At 47.6% G+C, this 14,454-nt stretch overlaps 1 protein-coding gene across 9 annotated transcripts in view; it reads right to left on the bottom strand.

Moving 5' to 3' along the window:
* LOC146866400 (vitamin D-binding protein-like) overlaps window positions 1-14,454 on the bottom strand; it is a 666,911-nt gene that overhangs the window by 448,708 nt on the left and 203,749 nt on the right. The window lies entirely within an intron of this gene.

Genomic DNA, 14,454 nt, shown 5'->3' with positions numbered 1-14,454 from the left:
AGAACGGTGAAACCCTGAATCCGGTTCTAGGATGCTTGTTTTCAGTCCAGGGAGAACATGGCCCGGCAGGTCGGGCTGGACTGTTCCCATTGGGTGCAGTGTCAAGACTGAATTGCATATGGCTGGGTCCAAACTGGAATGGCATCGTGAGCAAAAGAGCCGATGGATTTAGACCCAGATCTCTGTACTGGGGTGAATGTATGACATTGTTCTGCATTCTGTCCATCAATGGATTTCTTTTGTATTTGTCACCTCGAGTGAGACGGGTATGTCCAGACGTGGGTCCCTTGCTCTCCAGGCCACTGGACTCAAGCTATTCTGGCTGCAGAGAGGTGAAACCCCGAAACCGGTCCTAGGATGCTTGTTTTCAGTCCAAAGAGGACCTGGTCTGGCAGTTCAGGCTGGACTGTTCCCATTGGGTGCAGGGTCAAGACTAATTTGCATATGGCTAGGTCCAAACTAGAATTGCATGCTAAGCAGAAAAGCGATGGATTTAGGCACAGATGTCTGTACTGGGGTGAAGCTATGACATTGTTCTGCATTCTGTCCATCAATGGATTTCTTTTGTATTTGTCACCTCGAGTGAGACGGGTATGCCCAGACGTGGGTCCCTTTGATGAATACAGGCCCCAGCTAGGCCCGCAGGACACAAGGGTTCGCTCTCCTGTAATGGAATCTATAAGGAAGTTGGCACGGAAACTGCAAAGTACAAAGACAGCATTTATTAACCCTTAAGGGTGGTCCTACAATCCACACAACACTCTTCAGTATTGCATAGAGTAGCACAAAGAACTTGCGTACACGGTCCCCTTTTATACACAATAGAGGGGCTCATAAGTGGGTGGATACAACATGAGACCGAAGAACATTACCATTTATGGTCATTTTCGATACTGAATCAATATGTGGGCGGAGCTAACACACTCCTTGAGCCCGCGAAAACATGGTCAAGCAAGGCTAACTGATAACAGATGTGGTCAAGTCTGGGCATGTGCCAGATGGACAAAGGAGCTATTTATAGACTGTTACTAGGCAGATTACAGGAGCAACTAACACAGAGGTTGGACTCTTCTTGTGGTGAACACGTGGAAGCATAACAATACAAAATGGAGTCCAAACTTCGGTCAACATAACAGAGAAAACATGCTCTAACGGAAAGGAACTAATGTCTTTAGTAAATGCTTAATCACATCGTTGTTTCAATTTACAACAGACGACCCTTTCAGCATTTACTGAAGACATCCGGTTTGTTAGGATAATCGTCATATATGTCAATCGTCATCATTTCTTCAACTTCTTTAGCTAAACGTTTCTGGTGAGCAACATCGGCAATAGCTTTCTTATCAGGGATACAGATTGATACACATAATGAGCAGAGTAAAGGACCACACTGAACGCAGATACAGCATGAAAACAGAACCGCTACAATAATGCAGAGACCAGTTAGAACCTTCCATCCCCAGGCAGTAATTAACGCCCAAAACCATCCAGAAAAGGACCAAGTGCCGTTTTCTGTATGGATCTCAGCTGCAATTTTATGCAGTTTATTGATGGCATTATAAACTGATGGCGTATGATCAGGGATGAACACACAACAGCTACTTCCAATAATTTTACATGCTCCTCCTCTGTCAGCTAGCATAACGTCTAATACCATACGATTCTGCAATGCAACAATTCTAGTAATTTGCAATTCCTCCGTAAGATTCCCAAGTGCAGCAGCAGTCTGATTTGTTACAGCTTCTACCACTCTTGTTAATCTTCGGATCTTCCTACTGTTCAGGGCAGCTCCAACAAAGAAAAACAATCCTAAGTTAAAATCAATATACTGCTGCAGACTGGTATCAGTCTGATCTACATCGTCAAGTGATAAAGTACGTTTATACCTATTTACAGTCACATTATTCAATAATTTCAGATCCTTATGATAAGATGCGGGAGCTAGGAATACAGGAGGTAATAGAAATGATACATAGCATACCCCAGACCACCCAGCCGGCAGACGGTAATAACCTTTATTTCCACACACAAAGTACGTATTATGGGAGGCTAAAAAGGTACTATTGTTCAACCCGTCAATGTTTAGAACAGTAATACAATCACTAACACCAACAGGGATAAAACCCACACTCTGGACACATAGGTCCGCTTGAGTTTGTGCTACTTGAATCACAAATTTGTCCTTTCCCACAGTGCCTCTTGTGTTCGTGAAGATGTAGGGAATGGATTCATTGTCTGGTCGGTACTCTTCCCACTCCCAAATTGTCCCATTCGCTTGTGGATACCCATTTTTGTCTTGATGGCATTCTTTATTGAGTCTGAAGAGCAATCGTCCCACTGTTGGTTTCCGAGTAGCAAAAAGCAAAGTATACCATGCTCTACAAGAGCCATTATGAGAGAAAGGAAGTGGTATAAATGGCGTTCCTCCTTTCTTCTGATGAGCTGGCATCATCCCACATATCCAACAGTTCGTAGCATTCGTAGCAACGTGGGTATGATGCAGCATCTGGATGAAAGTGTTATTCAAGTAAGACTGTCGATGCTTCAACTCTTGATACGGTAATGTATAAAAGTAGTGCTCCTCAGGCGCCGGAGTTGTCAACACAAGAATCTTCCGAGCGGGTGTTACATCCTCCACGAACCATGTGGTTATCCCAACAATGGCTACTGTCAACATGAACCCTAATGCACAAAGGATTTTCTTTTTCTCCATGTCAAGGTAAAAATAAAACCCAATATCTTCCTGAAACTAAAAGTCTGTCAGAACTCTTCCCCTTGGGCAGCGGTTGATTTCTTCACCAGCGGGCCAAGACGGGTGTCGCTACACTAATGCAGGGCTGATCCCCCCCCCTTGCCTCATCGGCTCTCCGTTTCACTAACCCAAGGGCCGTTCTGACAGTATGTCCCGGTACTGGAAAACTCACTTCCTTGGTCGAAGATGATATCGCCTTCCTCCAGGAGTCGCGTGGTCCGGAAAGAGCTCCTCAGTGGCGTTTGGCTACGCAGCACGGCCTGTCTCTGCAGCCAAGATTTCTCGTTGATCGGTCAGCACGGCAGGTTCCACCAATCCGGGCGGCACCTTCCTACAGTGCAGGGAATGGATCCAATTCTTTCTGTTGGAGACTCGCACAGCCGTCCTCGTTGCGAGGAGGACCTGCTCAGGACCCACCCATCTCGGTTCCAAGCTGTTCGTCCTGTCGAAAACTTTCACCATCACGTGGTCCCCAGGCCGGAGACCATGTCCTTCACCGGTAGACCGATCAGGGAGCGCCTCTCGGACCTGTTGATGGATAGAAACCAAGTTATCCGTTAACTGTGCCAGATAATCGTTCATCATTACACAAGGTACATCATACACAGCCTTAGGTCTTGGTGGACCCCAAATATTCATTGGGCGTCCGAAAACAATTTCATAAGGTGTAAGGCCAGTTCGAGAGTGTGGTACCGATCTAATTGACAATAACGCCAGTGGCAGAGCGTCTGGCCAAGTCAAAGACGTTGAAGCTTGAATTTTAGCGATCTTAAGCTTCAGTGTACCATTATACTTCTCAACTAGGCCTGCAGACTGAGGGTGAAACACGGCGTGGAACTTCTGAGTGATGCCTAGGCCCTTCAAGACATACTTTATAACATCCGCTACAAAGTGAGGCCCATTATCACTCCACAGAAGTCTGCAGACGCCATATCGAGGGAAGAACTCTTTCAGCAGCAGCTTCGCAGTAGTCATTGCAGTATTGTCTTTCGTGGGGTACGCTTCAACCCATTTGCTGAAAGCGCAGACCACTACTAGAACATACTTCAGATTGTTACAGCGCTCAAGCTGGATGTAATCCATCTGCAAAACCTCGAAGGGCGCAGTAGGTGTCACAAATCCTCCTGCTGGAGTTCGAGTACCCTTTCCTGGGTTATACCTCAGGCAGATCATACAGGTCTGCACCACCCTCTTCGCTGTGCTAGCAATCTCTGGATGCTCCCAGACTTGGGTAAGCAATTTTCACAATTGCGGAAGCTCCAACATGTGCTAGCCCATGTGCCATCTGAACCATAGGCTGTACAAAAGCCGTGGGTAATTTCCATCTATCCATCTGCTTATTTCTCCAGCAGCCCTCGTCATCCAGTTCTCCCTCGCTAGCCCATTGTTCCCGCTCTTTGTCAGAAGCGGTCCTTTGCATTTCTCGCACTTCCTCCTTCGCATCATGCCATCTTTCCACCTGTGACTTTACTACATACATGGCAGTAGCACCGGGCTGCATCGCAGTCTCCCGTGCTACTCGATCTGCCAACGCATTCCCTTCTCAACTACTTTCCTATGGGCGCTACACTTAACGATGGCAATTTTCTTTGGGTATGTCAATGCGGTTAAAAGATTATGAACTAACTCTCCATGCATTATCTGTACTCCATGTGACGTCAAAAACCCTCTCTCCTTCCAGAGTAGGCCGAAGTCATGCGCTACTCCGAAGGCATAGCGGCTATCTGTATAAACATTCACACATAGTCCTGTACTGAGCTCACATGCTCGTGTTAATGCTATCAGTTCCGCTGCTTGAGCTGATTTCTGTGGTATTCGTGCCGTCTCCACTATCGTTTGTAATGTGGTAATTGCATATGCTGCTGAAGTCGTACCATCTGGTAGCTTCAGACATGATCCGTCCACCCACAGTTCTCCATCTACGTCTGGAAAGGGCGTATCCTGGAGATCAATACGACCCTTTGTTTGTTCCTCAGTCACGAGAATACAATCATGCGCTTTCCGCGCCTCAGGCTGGGTTTCGGGGTATGGCAACAATGTTGCCGGGTTTAACGTTACGCACCTTTTTAACGTAATATGAGGAGCCAAAAGCGTCAACTCATATCCCGTTAAACGGGCGCTGGTCAAATGCTGCGTCTTCGTTTGATTGAGCAGGGCATCGACAGCATGGGGGACTAATACCAACAACTTATGAGATAACACAATTCCCTCGCTTTGGCGTATTGACACAGCTGTCGCCGCAACCGAGCGAAAACACCCCGGTAATGCTCGGGCGACAGGATCAAGTACAGCCGAAAAATATGCACAAGGGCGCTGCTTATCGCCGTGCATCTGCACTAAAACTGACAATGCACATCCATCTTTCTCATGCACATACAACGAAAAGGGTTTTGCATAATCAGGGGTCCCTAACACTGGTGCTGAACAAAGGGCCTGTCGTAGTTGCTGAAAAGCAGTATCACACTCATCTGACCAAGGGATTGGGATAGGCGTGTCCTTTGTCAAGAGGGCTAATAATGGCTTAGCTATGTGCGAAAACCCCAATATCCACTGTCTACAAAAAGAAACAAGACCCAGAAATGCACGCACATCCTTCTGTGTGGACGGTCTCGGTGTATCCAGAATTACTTGGATACGATCCGGTGTGAGTGCACGTCCCTCCTTAGACAAAAGGTGACCCAAATAAGTCACCTTTGGTCTACAGAATTGCAATTTCTTCCTAGATACCTTATGATTGTGGGATGCTAAAAAGGAAAGTAAGGATAACGTACTTGTTTCACACAACTCCAGGGTGTCAGCCGCCAGCAAGATGTCATCGACATATTGAATGAGGGCGACACCCTCGAGCAGAACAAAAGAATCCAATTGTCTTTTCAAAGCCTGACTGTAAATGCTAGGGCTTTCTGTGTAGCCCTGGGGAATCCTACAAAAACGATAAGATCTATTATTTAATGTAAACCCAAAAAGATATCGGCTATCAGGGTGAATGGGAATGGAAAAGAAGGCATTCTTCAAATCGATCACGGAGAACATAGTCGCCGTAGGTGGTACCAAAGTAAGCAACGTCGTGATATCGGAAACCACTGGGTACTGAGGTATCACGATCTTGTTCACTTCTCTCAAATCAATTATAAACCGATAAACTCTGGCATCCGTATCCTTTTTCAGTATGGGAAGGATCGGACTGTTACAAATGTTGTAGGGGACTTCCTCCACTACCCCTACCGCCATCAAATCCTGCACTATCTGTATGAGAGCCTCCTCACCCTCCTGGGAAATACGGTACTGTGGGAGGCGTGGTAACACCGCCCCCTCCTGGACGCTAATGTGGACCGGTGGAATCACCATTTGTCCCACATCAGTATCCGAAGTTGCCCACAAAGCACGAGGGAGGGTAGCTAACAGCGCATCCTCTGACATCGTACACATCCGTTCTGATCGGGGGTAATTGTCATTCAATATTACCCGTACACCAGCAGGGGAGCAGCGGATCGTAGTCCTAAAATGCTTTAACATATCAAGGCCCATAATGTTGTCCGGCGTGTACGGGGCAAGCAGAAACGGACAGGGTGCAGAAAAAGAGTCAACTTTAAACATGAGGGGCTGCGAATGAGGGCTTCGGGAGAGTGTTCCGTCAAACCCTACCGATGTGACCATTAAGCCGGATGGGGGAGCCCCCGGAACCAATTGCTTAGACAGTGCACTACGTGTCGCTCCTGTATCCACTAGGAACTGATCAGTAGAGCCCAAAACCTCAGCCGATACATAAGGGCCCTTCTGATCGACCGGCACCTCAACTGATTCTAACCCCCATCCAACGCATTCCTATGCATGCTGAGAGTCATGGTACCCCGACCGGTCAATCCCCGACGCTTGGTACTGATGCTGGCGATCAAAAACATTTGATCTGTCTCGGTGCTGCCCAGCAGAGTCAAAACGAGCCTGTTCGTTAGAATTCCCTCGAAAGTTCGAGAAACCCCCTCTACCTCGCGGGCCACCATAGGTATGCCCCTGACGCGATGCATGCAACACCGGGCAGTCCCTAGCCCAATGACCCGATTGCTTACAATACGCACATTGGTTCCTATTTAAGTCAGATCGGCCCGAGGGAGGACCATAAGATCCTCCCCTACCTCTATTACTACCCCGCCGGGGCGGGCCATAGACTTGTGCCAACATCACCTTTGTTTTCAAATCTTTCGATTTCTTTTCCTCCTGGCCCTTTGCTTCTTGCTCCTGACGCTCATAATACTGGGCGATAGTCAGGAGGGCCGTCGGTGTAGCGGAGGACCAAGAACTTTCACTGGCTTTTAGACGGGCCGCAACTGCCGGCAGCAGATTAGCCACATATTTATCCGCAAAAAGGTGGCGGCCCGTATCGTCAGTAAGCGACTGGCCACTAAAATCATGAAACGTCTCCTCAAAGCGCGTAAAGAAGTCCGCAACTGACTCGTCAGCTTTCTGTTTACATGCAGCTAACATATTCCAGTCAATCTTTTTAGGGGGGATAATTGTCTTCAACTTAGCCACAATAGCAGCAGGGAGATCTAAAATACTCTGAGGCGGTTTCTGCGCGGGCTTCCGCTCCCTATCCTCATCCTCAAGGTCAGACCACCGAGCCTTAAAGGCAACTACATCATCTACCTTTCGGACAGATCGCCACATATCCGGTGGTAGAATAAGGCCAAAGAACAGGTCTATATCTGCTAAAGTCATAACGCAAGAATTCAAGGCCCCCTCGACTTCTTCGTAGAAGGCCGCTGGATTCTTGCGGGGGTCAGGCAGCGCATTCTTTAATGCCATGACATCAGCTCTATGCCACGGAGTATAAACCCAATTATACACAAAATATCCCTTAGCATCGGCGGAGGTAATGTCCGAGCTAGTCCCCGCTCCTTTAGGAGGAACATACAAAGGCGCCGCCTCGCGCATTGGCTTAGCATGCACTAGATCGCTCTTATCTGATTGAGAGGTGGATGAGTGGCCTTCTGCGGTACACGAATCCGACTGCGTCTCCTCCCCTGCTCGTTGGCGCGCTTTTCTCTATGGGCCAGCACCGCGTCCCGCAAGGCGAATAGCCGCCGAGCCGTATCAGGAGCCTTAAAGGGAGAAAAAACACCATCATGCAATGCTTTAGCATCCGATGTCACTTCTTCAGGCTCAAAGACACTAGAATATTTCCGAAAAGCAGCAATCACTTCCTCAGCGAAATGGTTCAAAAAATACAATCTCTCTCTATCCTGCCACGACCCCCAAGTATGGAACAATTCATCCACGGACACCTTACCCTTAAGTGCACGGAAGGAAATTTGCCGAAGCTCAGCCATATGCTCAGCCGATAACATGGACCGCGTATCTGCCTTACCCGGACCCGGGACAGAATCTTGTGGCCTCGGAGCAGATGCGCCAACATAAGGGGGCGGAGAGCGATCTAGTAAATAAAAAACATCATCAAGATTATTAAGGACAGGATAAAGTGGCTGCCGAACAGCATATTGACCCGAAACTTGCAGCCTACGCTCTTTCTCTTGTCTCTCCGTTTGTTCTTTGTCCTCCCGACGCCTCGCTTCCTGTGCTCGCACATGATCATTCTTCCGTTGTTCCTTATCAAACAGCGCTTTCTCACGTTTCTCTCGCTCACGCACCTCCTTCACCCACAACCGCACACACTCAAACATATCCTCACGAGCACGCCGCTTGCACATACACTGTTCCACATACTCAATCTTACGTATATCAAACGATCCATACAAAGGCCATCGTAACTCAGGATCTTTTTTTGTATATTTCCTCCATACTGTGCTGTACATTATGGAAGAAAGACCATGCTTCACATACATATCCCTATTAGGAGTCCCCTCTGGGGGAGCTGGAGCAGATTCCTCGAGGTTCAACCGGTTCCCAAAACAGCAACACCACTTACGGAGTGCGCTGAAAGCAGGCATGCTCAGAAATAATGCAAAATATGCAATATTATAGAAAAATGGCACTTAATCGTTGCGCCGTTCAAAGTTACACAGCTCCGGAGAAATCTCTCCACATTACCTGCCTATATGTGTTGCAACGCATATATTTTCACAAAGACAAATACAAAATATGACTAGTCATCACAAATCAAACTCAAATAGCCGGACCAGGCTTCAAAAACTCGGAGCAAGTACCGTACACCGGTTCTTACCAATCAAGAGTCCAGATTCCAACTGCCAAGCTCCACAATCGCCCAAACGGCTTTCACGGCAGGACCGACAGAAGAGGTCTCAGTCGAGGACCGGCGCCACCCAGACGGTCAGCTCGGAAGGGAAGGAAGAAAATCCTCGGGATGCCAGGGCTAAGACGCCGCTGGCAGTGATCACGTCCCCGGCCAAGTTCCTCACCTTCGTCGCGACCAGTCCTTCGAGCATCCGAGTCGCCGATGAGCCCCACGTGACGGGCGCCAATTGATGAATACAGGCCCCAGCTAGGCCCGCAGGACACAAGGGTTCGCTCTCCTGTAATGGAATCTATAAGGAAGTTGGCACGGAAACTGCAAAGTACAAAGACAGCATTTATTAACCCTTAAGGGTGGTCCTACAATCCACACAACACTCTTCAGTATTGCATAGAGTAGCACAAAGAACTTGCGTACACGGTCCCCTTTTATACACAATAGAGGGGCTCATAAGTGGGTGGATACAACATGAGACCGAAGAACATTACCATTTATGGTCATTTTCGATACTGAATCAATATGTGGGCGGAGCTAACACACTCCTTGAGCCCGCGAAAACATGGTCAAGCAAGGCTAACTGATAACAGATGTGGTCAAGTCTGGGCATGTGCCAGATGGACAAAGGAGCTATTTATAGACTGTTACTAGGCAGATTACAGGAGCAACTAACACAGAGGTTGGACTCTTCTTGTGGTGAACACGTGGAAGCATAACAATACAAAATGGAGTCCAAACTTCGGTCAACATAACAGAGAAAACATGCTCTAACGGAAAGGAACTAATGTCTTTAGTAAATGCTTAATCACATCGTTGTTTCAATTTACAACACCTTGCTCTCCAGGCCACTGGACTCAAGCTATTCTGGCTGCAGAGAGGTGAAACCCCGAAACCGGTCCTAGGATGCTTGTTTTCAGTCCAAAGAGGACCTGGTCTGGCAGTTCAGGCTGGACTGTTCCCATTGGGTGCAGGGTCAAGACTAATTTGCATATGGCTAGGTCCAAACTAGAATTGCATGCTAAGCAGAAAAGCGATGGATTTAGGCACAGATGTCTGTACTGGGGTGAAGCTATGACATTGTTCTGCATTCTGTCCATCAATTGTTTTTTTTGTATGTCTCTCCCCTCGTGAGACGGGTATGCCTAGACGTAGGTCCCATGCTCTCCATGCCACTGGACTGAAGTTATCTTGGCTGAAGAGGGGTGAAACCCCGGAAGAGGTCCTAGAATGCTTGTTTCCAGTCCAGAGAGGACCTGGCCTGGCAGATCAGGCTGGATTGTTCCCATTGGGTGCAGGGTATAGACTGATTTGCATATGGCTAGGTCCAAACTAGAATTGCATGCTAAGCAAAAAAACGATGGATTTAGGCACAGATGCCTGTACTGGGGTGAATGTATGACATTGTTCTGCATTCTGTCCATCAATTGATTTTTTTTGCATTTGTCACCTTGAGTGAGACGGGTATGCCCAGATGTGGGTCCCTTGCTCTCCAGGCCACTGGACTCAAGCTATTCTGGCTGAAAAGGGATGAAACCCCGAAACCGGACCTAGGATGCTTGTTTCCAGTCCAAAGAGAACCTGGTCTGGCAGTTCAGGCTGGACTGTTCCCATTGGGTGCAGGGTCAAGACTGATTTGTATTTGTCTGGGTCCAAACTGGAATGGCATGGTGAGCAAAGAAACAATGGATGTAGGCCCATATCTCTGTACTGGGGTGAATGTATGACATTGTTCTCTATTCTGTCCATCAATTGTTTTGTTTTTTGTGTTGTTGTTTTTTTGCATTTGTCACCCCGAGTGGGATGGGTATGCCCAGACGTGGAACCTGTGCTCTCCATGCCACTGGACTTAAGCTATACGGCCTGAAGAGGGGTGAGACCCCAAAACCGGTCCTAGATTGCTTGTTTCCAGTCCAGGGAGGACCTGGCCTGGCAGTTCAGGCTGGGCTGTTCCCACTGGGCGCAGGGTCAAGACTGATTTGCATACAGTTGGGTCCAAACTGGAATGGCATGGTGAGCAACAAAACAATGGATTTAAGTCCAGATCTCTGTACTGGGCCGAATGTATGACATTGTTCTTCATTCTGTCCATCAATTGTTTTTTTGCATTTGTCACCCCGTGTGAGATGGGTATGCCCAGACATGGGTCCCGTGCTCTCCAAGCCACTGGACTCACGCTATCCTGGCTGAAGAATAGTGAAACCGCAATACCGGTCCAAGAATGCTTGTTTCCAGTCCAGGGAGGGCTGTTCCCACTGGTCGCAGGGTCAAGACTGATTTGCATACAGCTGGGTCCAAACTAGAATGGCATGGTGAGCGAAAAGACGATTGCTTTAGGCCCAAATCTCTGTACTGGGGTGAATGTATGAAATTGTTCTGCATTCTGTCTATCAATTGCTTTTTTTTGCATGCCTCACCCTGAGTGAGACGGGTATGCCTAGACGTAGGTCCCGTGCTCTTCATGCCACTGGACTGAAGCTATCTTGGCTGAAGAGGTGTGAAACCCCGGAACAGGTCCTAGGATGCTTGTTTCCAGTCCAGAGAGGACTTGGCCTGGCAGTTCAGGATGGACTGTTCCCATTGGGCGCAGGGGCAAGACTGGTTTGCATATGGTGGGGTCCAAACTGGAATGGCATGCTGACCAAAAAACGATGGATTTAGGCCAGATCTCGTTACTGGGGTAAATCTATGACTTTCTTCTGCATTCTGTCCATCAAGTTTTTTTTTTTTTGCATGTCTCACCCCGAGTAAGACGGGTATGCCTAGACGTAGGTCCCGTGCTCTCCATGCCACTGGACTTAAGCTATGCGGGCTGAAGAGGGGTGAAACCCCAAAACCTGTGCTAGGATGCTTGTTTCCAGTCCAGGCAGGACCTGGTCTGGCAGTTCAGGCTGGACTGTTCCCATTGGGTGCAGGGTCAAGACTGATTTGCATATGTCTGGGTCCAATCTGGAATGGCATGATGAGCAACAAAATGATTGATTTAAGCCCAGATCTCTGTACTGGGGTGAATGTATGACATTGTTCTACATTCTGTCCATCAATTGTTTTTTTTGCATTTGTCACACCGTGTGAGACGGGTATAGGTCCCGTGCTTTTCAAGCCACTGGACTCAAGCTATCCTGGCTGAAGAGTAGTGAAACCGCAAAACCGGTCCTAGGATGCTTGTTTCCAGTCCAGGGAGGTCCTGGACTGGCAGTTCGGGAAGGACTACTCTCATTGGGCGCAGGTTCAAGACTCATTTGCATATGGCTGGGTCCAAACTGGAATGGCATGATGAAACAAAAAAGCCGATGGATCTAGGCACAGATATCTGTACTGGGGTGAAGCTATGACATTGTTCTGCATTCTGTTCATCAATTGTTTTTTTTTAATTTGTCACCCCGAGTGAGACGGGTATGCCCAGAGGTGATCCCATGCTCTCCATGCCACTGGACTCAAGCTATCCTGGCTGAAGAGGGGTTAAACCCCGAAACCGGTCCTAGGATGCTTGTGTCCGGGGAGGATCTGGCCTGGCAGTTCGGGCTGGACTGTTCCCATTGGGCACAGGGTGAAGACTGATTTGCATATGGCTGGGTCCAAACTGGAATGGCATTGAGAGCAAAAAATGATAGATTTAGGCTCAGATCCCTGTACTGGGTGAATGTATGACATTGTTCTGCATTCTGTCCATCAATTGGATTTTTTCCATGTCTCATACCGAGTGAGACGAGTATGCTTAGATGTGGGTCCCATGCTCTCCATGCCACTGGACTCCAGCTATTCTGACTGAAGAGGGGTGAAACCCCGAAACCGGTCCTAGAATGCTAGTTTCCCGTCCAGGGAGGACCTGGCCTGGCAGTTCGGACTCGACTGTTCCCATTGGGCGCAGGGTGAAGACTGATTTGCATATGGGTGGGTCCAAACTGGAATGTCATGGTGAGCAACAAAACAATGGATTTAGGCTCAGATCCCTGTACTGGGATGAATGTATGACATTGTTCTGCATTCTGTCCATAAATTGTTTTTTTGCATGTCTCTCCCCGAATGAGACGGGTATGCCTAGACGTAGGTCCCATGCTCTCCATGCCACTGGACTGAAGTTATCTTGGGTGAAGAGGGGTGAAACCCCGGAACAGGTCCTAGGATGGTTGTTTCCAGTCCAGAGAGGACCTGGCCTGGCAGTTCAGGCTGGACTGTTACCGTTGGGTGCAGGGTCACAACTGAGTTGCATATGGCTGGGTCCAAACTGGAATGGCATGGTGAGCAAAAAAACGATGGATTTAGGCCCAGATCTCTGCACTGAGGTGAATGTATGACGTTGTTCTGCATTCTGTCCATCAATTGTTTTTTTTGCATTTGTCACCCCAAATGAGATGGGTATGCCCAGATGTGGTTACCATGCTCTCCATGCCACTGGATTCCAGCTATCCAGGCTGAAGTGGGGTGAAACCCCAAAACCAGACTTAGGATGCTTGTTTTCAGTCCAGGGAGGACCTGGCCTGGCAGTTCAGGCTGGACTGTTCCCATTGGGTGCAGGGTCAAGACTGATTTGCATATGGCTGGGTCCAAACGGGAATGACATGGTGAGCAAAAAAACGATGGGGCAGATTTATGTTAGACTTGCGCCACTTTTACGCCGCCGTTGCGTCACTTTTGTGACGCGGCGGCATAAACCCTGCGCCATGTTGCGCCCTATGTACATCATGACGCATTTATGGAGATGCGTCACGGTGTAAAGCCCTGCGCCACATGAAACCTGTGTCAGGTTTCCTGTGTGCGTTTCTATGCAGGGGGTGGCGTTCCGTCGCTAAACCGGCGATAATGGGCTTGATAATATGCTCTAGAGAATTTCCATAGAAGCCCATGTTCACACCAGAACATGGGCTTCTATGGGAATTTCATAGAGCATATTATCACGCCCATTATCACCGCTTTAGCAGCAGTTTTCTGCCGCTAAACCGGCGATAATTTTTAACGCCGTCCTTGGTAATATGCCCCATAGTCTGTGAGAGAGAGTCACAGATATTTAGATATTAAGTGACATAACTATACAGAACTTATGTATGCCACAGTTATTACATATAGCTGATTTGAATGGTAAGCTGTAGGTGGACTGGAGGACAGAGTGCTTTCTACTTGCATATAGTTCAGTTCAGTTCAGTTCATAATCTTTATTTCGATCGCCAGGATCATAAAAGACATTCCCAATAATATATAAAACATTTTTTAATAAAAACAAGCACCCATTTGACCATATTACATAGCAATGTACAGCTGTTCCATGTTGATGTATAAGACCGTTTAGAGCATAAAATGAATTAAAAGTTGATTATGTGAGGGGATACCTTAAAACCATTATGTTCACAAATATAAAACTTTTATTTATAGTTTAGTTTCAATAAAATGTAAAATTTAAAATCTGACTATTTTATTAAAGATGTTACAAAAATATACAAATCATTGGGGCAGATCTATGTTGGAGTTGCGCCACTTTTACGCCGCCGTTGCGTCACTTTTG

The sequence above is a fragment of the Triturus cristatus genome, chromosome 2_1 (assembly GCF_964204655.1).
Source record: "Triturus cristatus chromosome 2_1, aTriCri1.1, whole genome shotgun sequence".
Classification (NCBI taxonomy): Eukaryota; Metazoa; Chordata; class Amphibia; order Caudata; family Salamandridae; genus Triturus; species Triturus cristatus.
The sequence above is the reverse complement of the archived record's forward strand: the minus strand, read 5'-3'. Positions and strand labels throughout refer to the sequence as shown.